This window comes from Balaenoptera borealis (assembly GCF_965194805.1).
Source record: "Balaenoptera borealis genome assembly, chromosome: 3".
Taxonomy (NCBI): Eukaryota; Metazoa; Chordata; class Mammalia; order Artiodactyla; family Balaenopteridae; genus Balaenoptera; species Balaenoptera borealis.
In genome coordinates this window covers 106,809,711-106,828,399 of record NC_138866.1, presented here as the reverse complement: position 1 = coordinate 106,828,399, position 18,689 = coordinate 106,809,711, and the positions used below count along the sequence as shown (strand labels likewise).

General features: G+C 43.1%; 2 long non-coding RNA genes across 3 annotated transcripts in view; both read right to left on the bottom strand.

The window, feature by feature from the left end:
- The window catches only part of LOC309626862, an 844,624-nt gene that overhangs the window by 345,031 nt on the left and 480,904 nt on the right, over window positions 1–18,689 (bottom strand). The window lies entirely within an intron of this gene.
- On the bottom strand, window positions 863–16,965 carry LOC309626854. 2 transcript variants are annotated; one of them, XR_014243444.1, is made up of 3 exons: window positions 16,855–16,965; window positions 15,580–15,729; window positions 863–6,501 (listed from the first exon to the last, which is right to left on the bottom strand). It is a non-coding gene; the product is annotated as an uncharacterized lncRNA (long non-coding RNA). The 2 variants fall into 2 exon arrangements; XR_014243445.1 differs by having other exon boundaries at window positions 863–1,893.

The following is an 18,689-nucleotide window of genomic DNA, read 5'->3' as shown; positions in this document are numbered from 1 at the left end:
GCTCTTTCAAGCACAGACAGGCATGAGGATCTCAGAGTAGAGGGTAGGAAGAGGATCCTTAGGGAACAGCGATGAGATGAAAACTGAAGGGGAGAGCAAAGCTGGGGTAACATTGCCCAATAGCTGCTGAGAGTCAGTGGGGACATTAGGTGTGAGGAGCTCCTGAAGAGGCCGGTGGCTTGGGATGTGGCAGAGAGCAGGGGAGGGTCCTTGAAGGCAGCAGGCAGGGAAAGCGGGTGGTTGGACAGCGGGGGACGAAGCTCCAGGGCGGCACCTTGTCAGCCGGGCACAGGGCCTGTCTGTCCATATGGGGGCGCCAGTGAGGATGGAAATATGGTGGTGAGTGGGGAGGGATGCCTCAATCTTGCTCTCCAATGGCTGTTACCCGGCTGGTTGGCGAGGGGGTGGGTGGATATACTGAGGAGTGGGTCTAGTCACTTCTCTCTCTTCCCTGAGCATCTCTGAATGAAGGTGTAGCCTCTTTGAGTTGGCCTCCACGTGTGCCTAACTAAACTACCCAGGGCAATGCTTCCTTCTCTTTTCCGGTAGGCTCTTAAAGGAGTAGTATATTTTCTCCATGCAACAAAAGTGGGAGAAACAACAATTCTGCAGGTTTCTTCATAGACTCACTAAAGTAGAGGTGCTTCTCTGAAAATCTGCTAGAATACCTTTCGAGTTTCATTTGTCCAGGAGCTTGGCTGAATTTCCCCCCATCATGTTAGTATTTGCTGCCCAAGCAAACCTGCCCAAGCAAATCATCTACCCTTTGTAGATGATGGAGTGGATGGTAATTCTTAAGGGCTCAAAGGTCTGCAGGGTTATGGGGTAGAGCCTGGTAACAACTTGTAAACCCTAAAGGAACTTTCCTACCTAGCCTTCCACAGGCATACCTTGGAGATATTTTGGGTTTGGTTCCAGACAACTGGATTAAGCAAATATCACAATAAAGCGAGTCACACAAATTTTTTGGTTTCCGGTGCATATAAGTGTTATGTTTACACTATGCTGTAGTCTCTTAAGTGTGCAATCACATTATGTCTAAAAAAATGTACATAATTTAATTAAAAATTTTATTGCTAAAGAATGCTAACATCTGACAATGCAGGGTTGCCACAAAACTTCAATTTGTAAAACACGCAATAAGGTGAAGCACAATAAAACGAGGTATGTCTGTACAAAACTCCCCTCTTAACTTTCAAAACCCTAGGCACACACAAAAATGTGTTCTTAGCTAGCCAAAGTCTGCCTCTCTAGATTTAACAAAGCCAGAAAATAGCTCTTCTGTCACGTTGCTTTAAGGCACACCTTTTAAAAAACAAACAAAGAATAAATGAATGCACTATTACCCCTCTCTCCCCATCCCCCATGGACATAAAAATTTGTTCAGAGAAGAGGGACTAGAAAATCTTTCATTTAGATTTTTTTCAAACATAATAAATGCTGATATTTCAAAGATGATTTCCTCCTTTTCTTAATTAATTAATTATTTTTGGTTGCGTTGGGTCTTCGTTGCTGTGCGTGGGCTTTCTCTAGTTGCCGCAAGCGGGGGCTACTCTTCGTTGCAGTGCTCGGGCTTCTCATTGCGGTGGCTTCTCTTCGTTGCAGAGCACGGGCTCTAGGCACACGGGCTTCAGTAGTTGTGGCTCGCGGGCTCTAGAGCGCGGGCTTCAGTAGTTGTGGCTCGCGGGCTCTAGAGCGCAGGCTCAGTAGTTGTGGTTCACGGGCTTAGTTGCTCCACGACATGTGGGATCTTCCCGGACCAGGGCTCGAACCTGTGTCCCCTGCATTGGCAGGAGGATTCTTAACCACTGAGCCACCAGGGACACCGGATTTCTTCCTTTTAAGTGCATTCATATCCATTCTCTTTTCGTCTTCTCATGATCACTCTTGGCTCTGTTTTACAGTTGAGGAAAGAAAGGTGAGAAGTTTAAATAGGTTGTCCAGGTCTGATGACTGCTCAGTGGGGAAAGCATGGGTCACATTCAAAATTTCTGACTCAAGGGCAATCCCACCATTCTGCCCTTAGGTGATTTGGGTTGGGTCATGGGGTCTGGGGTCTCTTCAGCTCTGAGCAGTAGACAAAGTGTACTCTGCTGGAATCCAGCCTGGCAGGTCTCCCTCCACTTACCAGAGCCCCTCTGAGGTGAGTAGCGTAGCCCAAACTATGGAGTAATACAATCTTTGCCTTGAAGACACAGTGCAGTCTTCAGGGCCACAGTCCAGGGTGGGCTACTATCAGATAAAACTCTACAGGAAAAAGGTGGAGGCTGCATGCCAGGGACCTGGTATCAAGGAAACTGTAGCATGACCAACAGTAGATCATAAAAGCAAAGCTGTAAAAGCCATAAACCTATGTCATTATGTAAAATCCTAAAACCACGTCCCAAATCCCAGACTGGGCATTCATAAACTTCCAGTATTGATTGTATGAAGGGTCCCAGTGTCCTCTAGGGTGTTTATGAGACTATAGTGTAACAACTAATCTTCCTGGCTGCATCCTTTCACTGCTTCCCCCACAAGTGCTGACTTACAATTTTGTTAAAGATTTGTTTCACTCTTTCTCGTATGATGGTTAATCAATTATTGTTCCTCTTTCTCTCAGACCCTTTGCTCTTTGACAGCAGGATCCTGGTCAATGTTATCCACATCCCTCTAGTGTCTAAAATAAGCAGTAGGTGTAATGAATGTTTGCTTAATTGATGCGAGACCCCAAGATATTGGCTGGAACCACCAATGCTTGGACCAAGTTTGAGTGTGATGTTTTCACTGCAGTATTTCTTTTCAGATGTAAAGCATTGGTTTACAAATGACTCCTCAAAAAACAAACTGAGATCTATAACAAGAGTCTTTAAGTGTTTTTACTTTTAACTCAGTTCCACTCTTGAGAATGTATTTAAGGAAATCTGAAATACAAACAGATATCTCTGCCTAGGAAGCTCATCATCGTTGTAATAGTGAGAAATTGGAAATGATCCACATGTCCGATACTTCTGAAGGGATTACATCAAATGATGGTTTATCCATTTGATAAACTATTAGGCAGCCACTAAAATGATATTTATTAAGGCTTTTAATGACTTGGGAAAATGCTTAAGATATAATATTATATGAAAAAGCTAGAATTCAAAACTATATATCAAGTCTGATATAAGATTATTCCAGTTATGAAAACTGGGCATGGAAAAATTGCAAGGAAAAGTGAAAAATGTCAAAGTGATTTCTCTAAGTGGAGAAATAGTTGAGTGATAGTTACCGCTATAGACTGAATGTTTATATCCCCCCTGCCTACATTTATATGTTGGAACCTGATTCTCAATGTGCTGGTATTTGGAGATGGGGCCTTTAAGAGGTGTTTAAGTGGTGAGGGTGAAGCCCTGATGAATGGGATTAATGTTCTTATCAAAGGGACCTCTGAACCATCCCTTGCCTCTTTTGCTGTGTGAGGACAAAGCAAAAATACAGCCATCTAGGAACCAGGAAGCATGCCCTCACCAGACACTGAATCTGCTGGTGCCTAGATCTTGGACTTCCCAGTCTCCAGAACTGTGAGAAATAAATTTCTGTTGTTTATAAGTCACCCAATCTATGGTATTTTTGTTACAGCATTCCAAAAAGACTAAGACAGTTACTTTCTTCCTTATATCCTTCTGTATACATGTATTTTTAAAACCAAAACTAAAATAATCCTCAAAAAACCAACCCATAAAATGTCATCTTTAAACGTGATGAAAGTTACCACAAAAAAGCCCAAACAACATATATTCAAAAATTTATTACCATTTATTATGAAAAAGGAGAAACAAAAAGGAAAAGGGGAAGTATAGGAATAGACAGTTCACAGAAGAGGCATCTACCTGCGTAATAAGCACCTGTGAACATTCTCAACCTCACTAGTTGGGGAGATGCCAGTCAAAAGAACAAGTGACAACGCATTTTTCACCTAATGATTGGCAAGATCTAAGAAGAGTTCTGGTGGATGATCTCTGGCTCTCAAGTTTCTTTTACAGTAATGATGAGCGACACAATCCTTGGGAAGGTGTAATTATCGTCTAGGAAGTACATACACCTCTCCATAAATACAGAGGTATAAAAACGTGGCTGCTTCATCTGTGGGAGGCATCGCATAGGGAAATCATCCCACCCAAATCAAAAGAACTTTATGTCATAAATTCTGTAAGTTAGAAACTCTGAATGAATACTTGTGTGACTTCCTTTCCCCTATAATGAGAGCTCATTTCTGGGTTCTCTGGGAAGCAGACTCAGACGGAGATGAGCATGTGGGGAGTTTACTAGGGATGTCCTTGGGAAGGGAGCAGGATTTGACAGAGGGAGAAGCCCAGCTGTGATGGAGTCTCAGGGGAAGCTATGACAGTGACCCTGAGGGCAGTTCTAAAGATAGATGACTCTTCAGAGTTGAGACAGGGAAGCCGGGTATTTATATCCCTCTATCAATCAGGAATGTGACATGACCTTGGGGAAGTGACTCTTCATTCAGCTGAGGCAATTCCAGAGTGGCTGACCCCTGAGGGCTGTCCTCTGTGCCACTTCTGGCAGCTAAAGGAAGAGGCTTTTCATTCCTGAGAATCTGGGGCACTGTATCACTGTGTCCACCATAAAATGTTACTTGTTTGCTTTTTTTTAAAAAAAAGACTAATTTTTTTTTTAAGATTTTTTTTGATGTGGACCATTTTTAAAGTCTTTATTGCATTTGTTACAGTATTGCTTCTGTTTTATGTTTTGGTTTTTTGTCTGCGAGACATGTGGGATCCCAGTTCCCAGACCAGGGATTGAACCCACACCTCCTGCACTGGAGGGTGAGGTCCTAACCACTGGACCACCAGGAAAGTCCCTAAAAAGACTAATTTTTTAAAGCAGTTTTAGGTTCACAGCAAAACTGAGAGGAAGGTACAGAGATTTCCCATATACTCCCTCGCATTACAAAGCAGAGACAGGCAGGAGATGTGCCCACCACTCTCCTCTTCTTTCACCTCTCCACTGAGGACATAGCTCAGGGAGTCGGGGTAGGTGGCAGCAAGCTGTACGTATTCAGTAGGTAGCAGCAGGAAATGTGAATTTAGAGAGTATGGGAGGCCTGGATTACAAGAAGCTACAATGCAGAAATCTTAAGGATACAACTCGGTAGTGAGAGGAACCCCAAGAGCGTGAAGGATCCTGATTACTCAGTGGGGGCAGGTCAGACAACCCTCTGTTGTCTTGGAGTCAACTTAGCGTGATACCTCCAAGGATGCAGCCTGGCCCACTCCTGCACTGCAGCATTTTAGTTAACAGGAAACAGCAACAGCAGCTTTATAAACACTTGTGGCCGGGCCCCTCAGCCCAAGCAGCTGCTTCCCTGCCCTCTAGCTTGCTATACATGGAGGAAGGCTCCCCCTTCACACAATGTCCTTTGGGTATCTGTGGCTCTGGGGCCCTGATCCTCCCGTTCCCCTCTTTGCTCCTGTTGCTAACCCTTTGCAGAGGACACCGCTTCTGGGGCTTCCCTGGCAGTCCAGTGGTTAAGACTCTGCGCTTCCAATGCAGGGGGCATGGGTTCGATCCCTGGTGGCGGAACTAAGATCCCACATGCTGCGCGGTACAGCCTAAATAAATAAATAAGTAAAAACAGAGGACACTGCTTTTAGGTCCCCTTCCTTTGTATCCCACTGCTGTATCCCAACCCACACTTACCCATGCTTGGCTTTGGCTCATGAGACCCCAGACCTACTTGGGAGTACAAACCCTTCAAGCACCTGAAGTCCTACTTTGAGTATTTCCCCACATTAGTTAGTTTATTGACCCAAAAACATTCAGGGCACCTACTCTGTGACTAGTACCAAAGGCTGAGTATATACAGACGGCAAAGACGTATCTCCCTGACCTCATGTCTTACAGTTGCTTACCACCTAGTAGGTCACCATCAAAGATTGGGGAGATCTTTCCTGTACCAGGGCTAGTGTATCTCCTCACCTCTTTGTGGAAGCTCCAAAACTCATTCTGACATGAGCTGAGCTCTCTGCCACTATTCCCCCAGCTCCGCCCCGAGTCTAGCTGGAACCTGTTCTCAGATGTTAACTCCAGAAAACCCCTCCTCTCTCCCTAGATGGGCCCCAGACATGGCCACCTTTTTTTCTGCTAGGGTGTCACACTTCCATCCAACAGAATGACACAATTCTAGCCCTGCCCAGTCCCCTGTTCAGTCTCTATTTTGTTCTCAGCAGTGATCCCTCACCGCATCTGTGAAAAATAATGTGCTTTGCAATGTCCTTAGGAAATATATAAAGAAGGGTCAGGGTCCTTCATCTTCTCTCCATGGAGAACTTTTCCCAGGATACAGTTCAGAATGGGATGTACACATCAGAAAGAGAATATCCCCATCCCTGCCCCAAATCACATCTGACATCAGATTCCCGGAACCAGGCAAGGTGCATGCTCTCAGACCTGGGGACATTAGGCAGAAGGGGGTTCCTCTCATCTTGGCCATCAGGGCTCCATCAGAGGAAACTGAAAGGAGAATTGACCAGAGCCACTTACGAAACAATAAAGAGAAAGAATGATGAATGCTCTGTTAATAAAGTGACCTTAGGTTTCTGGAAAAATGTCAACAGCCTTAATTTTTACTTTTTTTTTTGGTATTTTTGCCCCACTCTGTATTCCAATCTCCTGACCTTGTATAAGTACAAAACCCTGGTTTTGGTTTTGCTCCTGTTAGGAGCTTTGCTGACTGTAGGTTTGGAATCTCTTCAATTATGAAAAAGCATTTACACTCAAATGATTCTTGGAACACTGTGGGGTGAACATCCAGGAGGGGAAAACAGATGACAAAATACAGCCATGGTTCACAGGAAGGACGGGGGGTTCCGATACTTGGAGGAGAATGCTGGAATTCTGAGCTTCTGTGGACAATCACATCATCCTATTCTAATCGATTATCTATTTATTCAACAAACATACTTTGAACACCTCCTATGGGCCGCTTATAGCAGATAAAACTTCCACTTGCCCAGAGATAGGAAAGTGTTTAAGGAAAAATGCTGTATTTTACTATCCATATTATAAAAAATTGGAAAAAATATGCAGAGGTTGATTGATTTTTACATTGCTTATTAGTGTTTACTGTAAGCCAAGTGCTATTCTAAATGCTTTTCCCATATTAACTCATTTAATCATTATAATGGCTCGTTACGTACTTTCTATTATTATCCCCATTTTATAGAAGAGGCAACTGAGGCACTAAGAGATTAAGAAAATTTCCCAAGGTCACAGAGCTAGAGAGTGATGGATATGGGATTTAAATCCACTCAATTCTGTTCCAGGGTACATTTGTTTAACTACTAAGCATACCTCCTCCACCACATCAATGAAGCTTCTATTACAATGATAGTTCTCTCGGGGGCTCCATCAGGCAGATCAATGGCAGGAGTAGGAGGGAAGTGCTGGGAATGTAACTCATAATCCAGGAGCTGCACACAGGTCACAGCTGCCGAAAGGAAGTGTTGACGGCTGCATCCCCTGACCTGTGATTGTTTCTAAAATGCCAGAATTTAGCTATGGGTTCATGATGGGTTAATTCCTCATTAAAACACTGTCGTGTGTGTGTGTGTGTGTGTGTGTGTGTGTGTGTGTGTGTGTGTGTGTGTGTGTTGGAGGGAGAGGACATCACAAGGCTGAAAAAAGCATGTATCCCACCGTTTCTTAAACTTTAATGTGCATGAATCACCTGGGGCAGGGCCTGAGAACCTGCATTTCTATCCAGTTCCAGGTTGGGGTGGGATGTCTACACTAGAGCTACCACCTTCAGAAGCAAGGAAACAGGACCAATGCTTTCAAACCTTAAAGAAAAACACACTGGGACACTTTCTTCCAACGAAATCTTATGTGAAGTTTCAATAAGCAAAACAAATAAAGTGGAGCCATCTTGGTTACAGTGAAGGGGCAGCCAAGAGCCCGGCCCCGAATGCTTTTTCTCCCCTCCAAACTCCTGGAACCTCAAAGAAACACGAGGCAGCTCTGAAGAAGCCCAGTGATCTGGACCCTGTCCTTGTCTAACAGGGCTTCACTGTAATAATAGTCACATGTGGCTACCAAGTACTTGAAATGTGTCCAGGGTAACTGAGGAATGGAATTATTAATTTACTATAAATTAACCTAATTTAACTTAAAAGCTTTAGCAGTATAAAATATTTTTCTGTTAAGTATAACTTTGTTGTTTTGGTAGGACATTTCATGAAATCATATAAGATCTTACTGTGGTCTACACCTAAACACTTCACCTATCTAGTGTGTGTCAAGCTTGAGTGATTTTTTTTTTCTTTATATCTGATATAACTTGTGTTTATTTGAATGTTTTCTGCAGACAACATGAATTATAGTGATATAGTGATTACATATACTGAAATGTTTACATTGCATTTGTTTTCATTGTAATATAATTATTTTTCTAGTTAAAAATTAAGTGTGGACAAACATTTAAAATTTTTTTTAAATACATTGTCTTTTTTTTTTAATTAATTAATTTATTTTTGTCTGTGTCGGGTCTTTGTTGCTGAGCATGGTCTTTGTTGCAGCGAGCGGGGGCTACTCTTTGCTGTGGTGCACAGGCTTCTCACTGCAGTGGCTTCTCTTGGTGTGGAGCATGGGCTCTAGGCGCACGGGCTTCAGTAGTTGTGGCACGCGGGCTTCAGTAGTTGTGGCTTGCGGGCTCTAGAGCGCAGGCTCAGTAGTTGTGGCATGCAGGCTTAGTTGCTCCACGGCATGTGGGATCTTCCCGGACCAGGGCTTGAACCCGTGTCCCCTACGTTGCCAGGTGGATTCTTAACCACTGCACCACCAGGGAAGTCCAACATTTAAATTTAAAGCAAAGGCATACTACTGCTTTAGAATTGATTGGAGATACAGAAGCTAGTACTATGACTGGATCAGAAACATTTAGATTTTTATTTTTCTCAAAGGACTTCCACATTTACAAAGAAATGTTAATTTATGCCCTAAAAAGTTGAACTCAAGGCATGGATAGTTTTGAATCTTTTCTATCTAACAAAGAATATCAGCTAGAGAAGAAAAAATTAGTTTTTATCATGATGTACTGTGATCTAGCTCTATCAGTTTAAAAATTCAGATTTAATGGAATTTTGAAATGAGATTGATGTTTCCCTTATTGCTTCATTTCACTGTGTGACACATACTGAAAATATTTGGGCTGGGTTTTCTGAAAGAGATGCAATGAAAAGTGTAATGGATGGAATTGTTAAGATTGTTCATTATAGATGTGCAAATGCTATGAATCATCCCCAGTATCTAGAACTGTTGAAAGAAATAGAAGACAATGGATTTAATGAATTTAATGTTCTTTGCTAATACTCATTGTTTGAGTGGTGGAAGAGTTTTACAAAGATTTACTGTACTGGTAGGTCTGATTTTTTTCTTGAAACAAAAGGAATATTTGCCAAATGGTCAATAATCAAAAACAAAATGTCAGTTTGATTTATGTTTTCTCACTGATATTACATTGCACATGGACATGCTAAATTTGAAGTTTCAAGTAAAGGAGAAGTTTATTTGTGACCTAACCAGATAGGCACAAGAATTTATGTTGAAATCAAAATTTTTCATAATCCAAATCAACTATATTGATTTTATATATATTTTTCAAATATGAATCCATTGCAGAAGATTTTAATTGTAATCGACAGTGTTATGTAAATTGGCTGGAAAAACTTGGACACTTTGTTGACATTGATAATTTCAGAGATTCTTTTCAGTTTATGTAATATCCTTTTGAATTTGTGTCAGTGAGACTGAGATGACCCAAGAGTTAGTGAATTTAGCTAACTGGAACAAAAATTGTTTTGAAACTGATATGCTTTTGCTCCAAAGTCAAACCACTTTTCCTAAAAATAGATGAACTAATTTGGTCAATGTGATTGTAAATATTAGAAGAAAATTATTTTTAACATTCAACTAACTTATTGGGAAACCATTAAGTTTGTTTGGAACACGTTTGCTATGTGACTCTACTTTTAATGGTAAATTTTATGACATCTAAATACAGACCTAGTATTTCTGATGAAAATTTAGTGTTCAAATTGAGATGTGCTATAAATGTAAAATGCACACTGGATTTTGAAGACAGTATGAAAGAAGAATGCAAAGTATCTTATTAATTAGTTTCTTATGTTTATTACATGTTGAAGTAATATTTTGGATACATTGGGTTAAATAAAATATATTATCAAGAGTAATTTCTCTCACTTCTTTTTACCTTTTAAATGTGGGCACTGGACAACTTAAAATTATGTGTGTGGCTCTCCTTATCCATTTTTCTTTTTTATTCCTAGGATATTTGTGTGTAAAACTTCTCCATGAAAGCAGGGATCATCTTTGTCCTGTTTTTTTCTCCACTGCTGAATCCTTGGTATTAGACCTGTGCTTACCACACAGAAGCTACTCAGTAAATGTTTGCTAAATGAGTGAAAGATTTTGGGTATATAAATTTTTTTTGCTGTCATAGGTATTTTTGTCATAAACATTTGCATAAGTTGATGTGTGAGTGTGTGCATATGTATTTTATTTATTCCCTTAGAATAAATTCCAAGATCATTGTGTAAAAGGGTGTGGACCATTTTATAACTTGTTAAACATTGCCAAGTTAATCTCAGAAAAGATTGAACCAATTTACAATGCCATCAACGTAGTAATTTGGTTTGGGATATCGGTCTCCCAATGTCAACTTTTAAAGGGATGTAGAATGATTAGCAATGTGGCATTGGGCAAGTGACTTAGCTCTCTGAAGCTCAATTTCTTTAAACTGTAAAATGGAGATAATAATATAAGATTGAAAACTGAGTGAGCAAATGCCTGGGCAAATACTTAGACAATATTTGCCTCATGTGAAGTTGGCATTAAATGTATGATTCCAGTATAAAAAATAGGAGTATCATAGTGCTTTCTTACAGTAGTAATGGATTTCTGCTGGGGGTGTAAACTGCCAGATGAGGTGGGAGATGGCTCCTTCAGGGACCAGGCAGAAGATATCAGAGTCACATGATAGGTAACTGCTGGAGCTGCTAGATTCTGTTGTTTGCGAGAAGGAAATAAACTCATACTTTTGTACACTTGATTCTCTAGGTGCTTTATTTTAAATCATGGTGAGGGCTTCCCTGGTGGCACAGTGGTTGAGAATACGCCTGCCAATGCAGGGGACACAGGTTCGAGCCCTGGTCCGGGAAGATCCCACATGCCACGGAGCAACTAAGCCCGTATGCCACAACTACTGAGCCTGTGCTCTAGAGCCCGGGAGCGACAACTACTGAAGCCTGCGCACCTAGAGCCCGAGCTCCGCAACAAGAGAAGCCACCTCAATGAGAAGCCTGTACGCTGCAACGAAGAGTAGCCCCCGCTCGCCGCAAGGAGAGAAAGCCCGCGTGCAGCCTGCGCATCTGGAGCCTGTGCTCCGCAACAAGAGAGGCCGCGATAGTGAGGGGCCCGCGCACCGCCATGAAGAGTGGCCCCCGCTCGCCGCAACTAGAGAAGGCCCTCGCACAGAAGGGAAGACCCAACACGCCAAAAATAAATAAGTAAATAAATTTATTTAAAAAAAATCACATTGGGTGATGATTTGACAGATGCTGAAATGGTGTAGAGGTGAGTGGGGATCTATAATGGGTTTAGAGGAACACTAAGAGAAACAGCTTGTCAGCTGCCCCATATCCAGATGTTATTTCTCAGACTCAGGAGTGCCTGGACCTCCCCTGCCCAATAGAGTAGCCACTGGCTTCATGTGCCTGTTGAGCACTTGATGTGTGACTTGTCTAAATAATTAGTGTGAAAAAATGTAAAATATCTCATCAATGGTGTTTGAATATGATTACATTGATATAATATTTTGGATGTCTTGGGTTAATTAAAGCATATCATTAAGATTAAGTTAACCTGTTTCTTTTTCCTTTTCCAATGTGGCTACTAGAAAATTGACAAGTACATATGTGGCTTATGTATGTTTCTGTTGAACAGTGTAGGTTCAGACCCCTACATCTTCCTACAGCACTCCCAGCAACCTTCTAGAACCACTTAAATACTTTCAAACATGCATGGACAGCTCTAATTAGCTCTAAGCTTGGAATTCACAGCCTGGGAATGAAGCAACAAGCGTTTGCCCTAGACAAGAATCTGTGAAGCAGACTGGAAACTGCTAAGATAAAAGGCCAGAAACTCAGACCAAAACCTCACCTCAGTTAACACCAGTAAAATTCCAGAATTTCCCTGTCCATTTTTATTAAAATGGACCATTCATGAGCCCAGAAGTCTGACACTGATAGCTGAGAAAAAAGAAAGTTTTTTTGGTTTTTCAAGTCCAGAAACACAAAGATATAGTAAACTAAAAGGGCAGTTCTTCTATAAAGAAATAAAATGAAACGATTTAGATTAGAAATCATGTTGGTGTGGATCATCTAGGAAGCAGAGGCCAAGATGAGCTAGAACATGCAGGAGATTTATTGAGAGAAATGTCTGTGAAGGAGAAAGGGGAGGTGGCAGGAAATGGCAGGGAGAGCCTTCAGACCGTAATGCAAGTCTGACACCTGTGAAAGGAGAGAGGGAATTAGGTAGAAAAAGCCTCAGACAGCAGTGCATTTCGGCCAGGCCAACAGGAGCCCCAGAGCTCCGAGGTTGCCTGTTGGTGGCAGCTTGTGTCAAGCAGGATGGGCCAGTACTGTACCCTTACTGCAGTGCTCAGCCATTGGCTGGGAGCAGCCTAGGGGACACCAATGGGGAGGTGGGTCCATAGGGCACTAACTGGGGCTCTCAGGCAACTCTTCTCCCCTTGGCAGGTCCACTTGAAGGAGAGCTGAGTGGTACACTGATCTTCGACATCGCATACTGTGATGATTTGAAGTTAAAATTACAACTCAGGTGTTCTTATAACTTTATACCACATGTTTCAGTAAAGTCCTGACAACTTCCTTTAGAAACAGTGCACTTCTGCATACTGATGTCCTGGGTCAGGACCAGAGTCAGGACACCAGATTCTATTGGTCTTGGCTCTGCACATTCAAGATACTTCATTTCTTGCAGCCTCAGTTTCCCCATCTGTAACATTGTTGTGAATTATAATATCTAACTTGTGGGGTTGTTGTGTTTATTAAAAAGGATACCACGTGAGGGAGCTTTTCACAAAGGTAAGATTGTTTGATCACTTCATTCATATAACGTTGGTCCCACCTACTGGAAATCAGGTTATGAAGGCTAAAGACTTCTAAAAGCAAGTAATGTCATGTTGAATTTTTTCAGCTATTGGCAATATTTGCCTTGAAGATGACTGTCATCTATGAAAAGTCAGTTGAAACATTCTAACTGATCCAAGTAGCACACCCATCAGGAATTTCTTGTAATTCTTTCATCTTAGAACACTTTCCCCAGATATTCCCAAGGAGGGATTATTCCTCCACTCCAGTCTCTGATCGAATGTCACCTCCCAGGCCTTCCCTTAACCCCTTACCCAAAATGGCAGCTCCATCACCATTTGTCCTTTACATTGCTCTGTTTTCCTTCACAGTACATGCTAGTTCCTGACATTATACTATATTGTTTATTAGTTTATTATTGTCTTCTCTTCTAGAACATAAGCTTCATGGGATCAGGAACTTTGTTTCATTGACTGTTATACCCCTGGAATGCTGCCTGGCTATAGTAAGTAATTGATTTTTTCTTGACTGGTTGAAGTTCACGTGTGGTTTCCAAAGGGATGAGAAGGCAAATGAGGAACTTAGAAGAACAATAATATTGTTCATGACTGTCTGGGGCTACTTTAATGGTGAGAGGAAGAGGAAGAGGCTAATTGCAGAGCACAGGTGTCCATGCGTCTCACCTTGGACAGGTTCAACCTCCTCCCCAGTCAGACCTTTCACTAGAATTGCTAGCAAGAAGCAAATGGGCAGGTCTAGCAATTATCTTTTTTTCTTAATTTCTCTAGGGAAGGTGGGCAAGCTTTTTTTTTTTTTTTCTTAAACTCATGGAAATCAGATGGGAAAAGAAAATTGAACAAGAGTCCTGCCTAAGAACACTCTATGTTATAAATCACAGCAAGATCCTTTTTGACCTACCTCCTAGAATGATGCAAATAAAAACAAAAACAAACAACTGGGACCTACTGAAACTTAAAAGCTTTTGCACAGCAAAGGAAACCATAAACAAGACGAAAAGACAACCCTCAGAATGGGAGAAAATATTTGCAAATGAAGCAACTGACAAAGGATTAATCTCCAAAATTTACAGGCAGCTCAATATCAAAAAAACAACCCAATCCAAAAATGGGCAGAAGACCTAAATCGACATTTCTCCAAAGAAGATATACAGATTGCCAACAAACACATGAAAGGATGCTCAACATCACTAATCATTAGAGAAATGCAAATCAAAACTACAATGAGGTATCACCTCACACCAGTCAGAATGCCCATCATCAAAAAATCTACAAACAATAAATGCTGGAGAGGGTGTGGAGAAAAGGGAACCCTCTTGCACTGTTGGTGGGAATGTAAATTAATACAGCCACTATGGAGAACAGTATGGAGGTTCCTTAAAAAACTAAAAATAGAACTACCATATGACTCAGCAATCCCACTACTGGGCATATACCCTGAGAAAACCGTAATTCAAAAAGAGTCATGTACCACAATGTTCATTGAAGCTCTACTTACAATAACCAGGACATGGAAGCAACCTAAGTGTCCATCATCGGATGAATGGATAAAGAAGATGTGGCACATATATACAATGGAGTATTACTCAGCCACAAAAAGAAACGAAATTGAGTTATTTGTAGTGAGGTGGATGGACCTAGAGTCTGTCATACAGAGTGAGGTAAGTCAGAAAGAGAGAAACAAATACCATATGCTAACACATATATATGGAATCTAAAAAAAAAAAAAAAAGGTTCTGAAGAACCTAGGGACAGGACAGGAATAAAGACGCAGACATAGAGAATGGACTTGAGGACATGGGGAGGGGGAAGGGTAAGCTGGGACGAAGTGAGAGACTGGCATGGACATATACACACTACCAAATGTAAAATAGCTAGCTAGTGGGAAGCAGCCGCATAGCACAGGGAGATCAGCTGGGTGCTTTGTGACCACCTAGAGGGGTGGGATAGGGAGGGTGGGAGGGAGACACAAGAGGGAGGAGATATGGGGATATATGTATACATATAGCTGATTCGCTTTGTTGTACAGCAGAAACTAACACACCACTGTAAAGCAATTATACTCCAATAAAGATGTTAAAAAATAATAACAAATAAATCACTAAATATTGGGAAAAAAAAAAGAGTCCTGCCTAGCCCACCAAAAGGATGCTCAGTCTTTGGAGGATCAAGAATGGTTCTGACTGGTGTGGCTGTACCTGTAAGTCATGAGCAAAGACATAGCTGTAGTGTAGAGAAGGGAAAACAATTGTTCTGCATCAGCCTGAAAGGCAAACCTGGCATCACAGAGTGACTGACACCAGGAAGATCTAGACAGTTATCTCTATTGCTTGGGTCTGTCCAGCAGCCGAGGGGCCATGAGTGAGGGAGGAAGAACTGCTCACCCTGAGAAGTGTTCCAGCCCAGGTGGTGTCCCTCTGGGTGGTGGTGAAGGGGCTTCCTGGACTGAGTGCAGCAGGTTCAGACTGGAGGAACTTCGTGGCCCCTTTTGATGTACTGTCTCCATGAGTTCTAGTCTCCCCTGAGGTAACAAACTGTTTACCTAGAAGGTCAACAGAGAGAAAAAGAGAAGTGGGGTCATTTAGCAGCCAGACAGAATGCAATAAATGCTTAGAAGGGCAACTTGCTCTTGACTAAGCCAAGAAATAGTGTGCAGATCACCCTCAGTTTTCACCTTCCTGTGAGTAATACATCATCCCTGGGAGAGCCCCCAGGACTCCAGGGATCCCCACAAACTAGGAAAAGGCTGTCTGCCAAACAGAGAGCCCCATCTAAGAGAGTAATGAAGGGCAAAGCTGAAATTCCAGCAGTCTCTCCTTTAAAGGTTAGTGCTTCTTGCTCCTGTTCATGGAGAAAGGAGTCAGTCTCCACTCATTGATGAGCTCAGATGTTTGTTTTTGTTTTTCTTTTTTAATTTATTTATTTGGCTGCGTCAGGCACGCAGGATCTTCATTGCGGTGCTTGTTGTGGTGCGCGGGTTTTCTCTTCTCTAGTTGAGGCGCACCAGCTCAGTAGATGCGGCACGTGGGCTTAGTTGCCCCGTGGTATGCGGGATCTTAGTTCCCCGACCAGGGATCGAACCCGTGTCGCCTGCATTGGAAGGCGGATTCTTTACCACTGGACTACCAGGGAACTCCCATGAGCTCAGGTTTAATTCTCCTAATATTGCGGTCAATAGACAGAGCACAGGGCTGGGAGACAAAAGACCCAGGTTCTAGTCCCAACTTCACCTCTAACTCACTTTGTGACCTTGGTCAAGTTGCTTGACCTCTACGGGCCTCAAATTATTTCCCATAAAATAAGAAGACTGAATTAAATGATTTGTAAGAGTTTTTTCTAACTTTTTTCTTTTCTTCTTCCAGTGCTCATGTTTTGTGAACACATGATTGGGTGGATTCAAGCAAGGCTGGGTTATATCTCCCTTTTAGAGCTCTCTCTGAAAGGCAGTTTAGCATTTGGCACTGGGAGTAGGAAACAAAACAGAGAAGCAGCCTTGCGATGTGACAGACCTAGGGGCTGCCGGTTCTGTCTCCGTCCCAGGACTCTGGGGTGGCCCTTTCATCTCCAGGAGCGTAGAGCCCTCACAGAAGAGGGCAGAAGGCCTGGTGATGGAGTGCAAGTACTGTCAGCTGGTTCCCCTGCCTCCCAGCCCCACTGACCTTGGAGTGGTGAGTCACGCTTTATCACTGTGAGTGCCTGGCAGTGGCCCCGCACAACTTCTTGAGCTTGTCAACACCCAGGATAGAATAAATCATCAGAGGCCCATTTTTAGCCAAGAGTGAAAAATGAAGTCACCAGAAGATGCATATGGGAGGCGAGGGTTTGTTGAAGGACAGGGCTGTCTTCCCAGGGAGCCAATCCTGGGAAGTCTTCAGGGCCCTGGATCTGCAGTCCTCAGCCTCACAGCGCCTGGAAGACTGGAGGGAAAGGCCGGCAGCTGGAGGGAGGGACCAGGACACTCCCCGCCTTTACCCACTTTCAAGATCATATCCACCAGCAGAGGGATCTTAGCTTCTCCCTGCTGCAGGAAGTAGGCCCTTCTTTCTATTCTGAATAATAAAATCACAGGGAGTGAGGAGGGAGATGCTGGATTCTCCAAATCCAGAGACTTTCTAATCTTTTGTTCTGTTTTATTTTAGGAGCAGAGGGAAGAGTGAGGGGAAGATTTGCAGCCTGTACGCTCAGCTTTTCTCCCCCTGTCTCCCAGCTCTGACCTGGACTAACTCATCTCGGAGGCTCTTCCACCTCTACCCTTGGGTAGCTCATTGCTAGGTTTGAAAATAACACATTTCAGCCAAACTGAGCATGTGGGCAAATTGCTGATATTTTAAAGATGAAACAGCACCATTTCAGTAAAAAGAAAAAAAATCCCAGTTCTGTTACTTTTATGAACTGTGGGATCCTGCTCAAGTTACTTAACCTCCTGCCTCTATTTCCTCATCGGTAAAGTGGAGAAAACATTGATAATTGTACCTGCCTCAGAAGGCCTTTGGGAGGATTAAGCAAGATAAAACAGTTCAGGGCTTGTTTAACACAGTGCCCGCCCATAAACTCAGGCAAGAGTGTGGCTGAGTAGAAAACAAAAGCTGGCGGGGCCCAAGCTCTCTTAGGGAGACAGTAGGAGCTGGGGTGCTCTTTCAGAGTCTGGATGCCCATTCTGTCCTCTCCTGGCCTCCTGAAGGGACAAGTGAGTTCTGCTCCTGGGCAGATCTCACAGGAACTGATGTTTCCTCTGGACTTGTTTGACTAGTCACTTCCTCCCCTGACCCTGTGTTTGCCCCGAATCAGGAGAGAGGACTGACAGCCTGAGAAGACACACTAGGACCCAGAGAGGGGAGAACCAATTTGTTCATCCATCCATCCAGCCAGCAAAACTCTGCACCTATCTGTGCCTGGCAGTGCTCCAGACCTGGGAGGATTCAGAGACTATCCGTGCCTAGGCCTTTCCTTCCAAAGCCTTGGGGAGGGGCCAGCCTTCTTGGGATTCAGCTTCCCTCTTGACTCCCACCCTTCTTCTCTCTCCCCCATCAATTAGGCTTGGGCCCTGGTCATTCTAATTTGGAAATGACCTATATATCTGTGGGCCTCTTCCTCTTGGGGGTACTAGTTGAAACCCTGGGAGTAGATCAGATTGTCAAAGGACAGTATATCCAGAAAAGGGAATCTACTTCAGGGTGAAATCTTGGGAAATATGTACATTTGAGAATGAAGAGTTCAGGGAGAAAATGCCACAGAGGGGCAGGTACTGGTGGATGGGGGTGTTGGGTAAAGGGTGGGGACCCAGCTGAGGCTACTGGGAGGATGGGTAGGACTGGAGAACCACACAAAGAAGCCAATAGATTTGTGATTCTAAGAAAGGGGGGTGGTCCAAGCATGCAGTCGGCCTCAGGCCATGAGTGAGGCAGTGGACAAGGCCAGTGGCCAGCAATTCTCAGGCCCAGGTGATTCTCAGGAGTCCAGACTGGGCAGCACCATCACATTGGAGGCTCCTGCC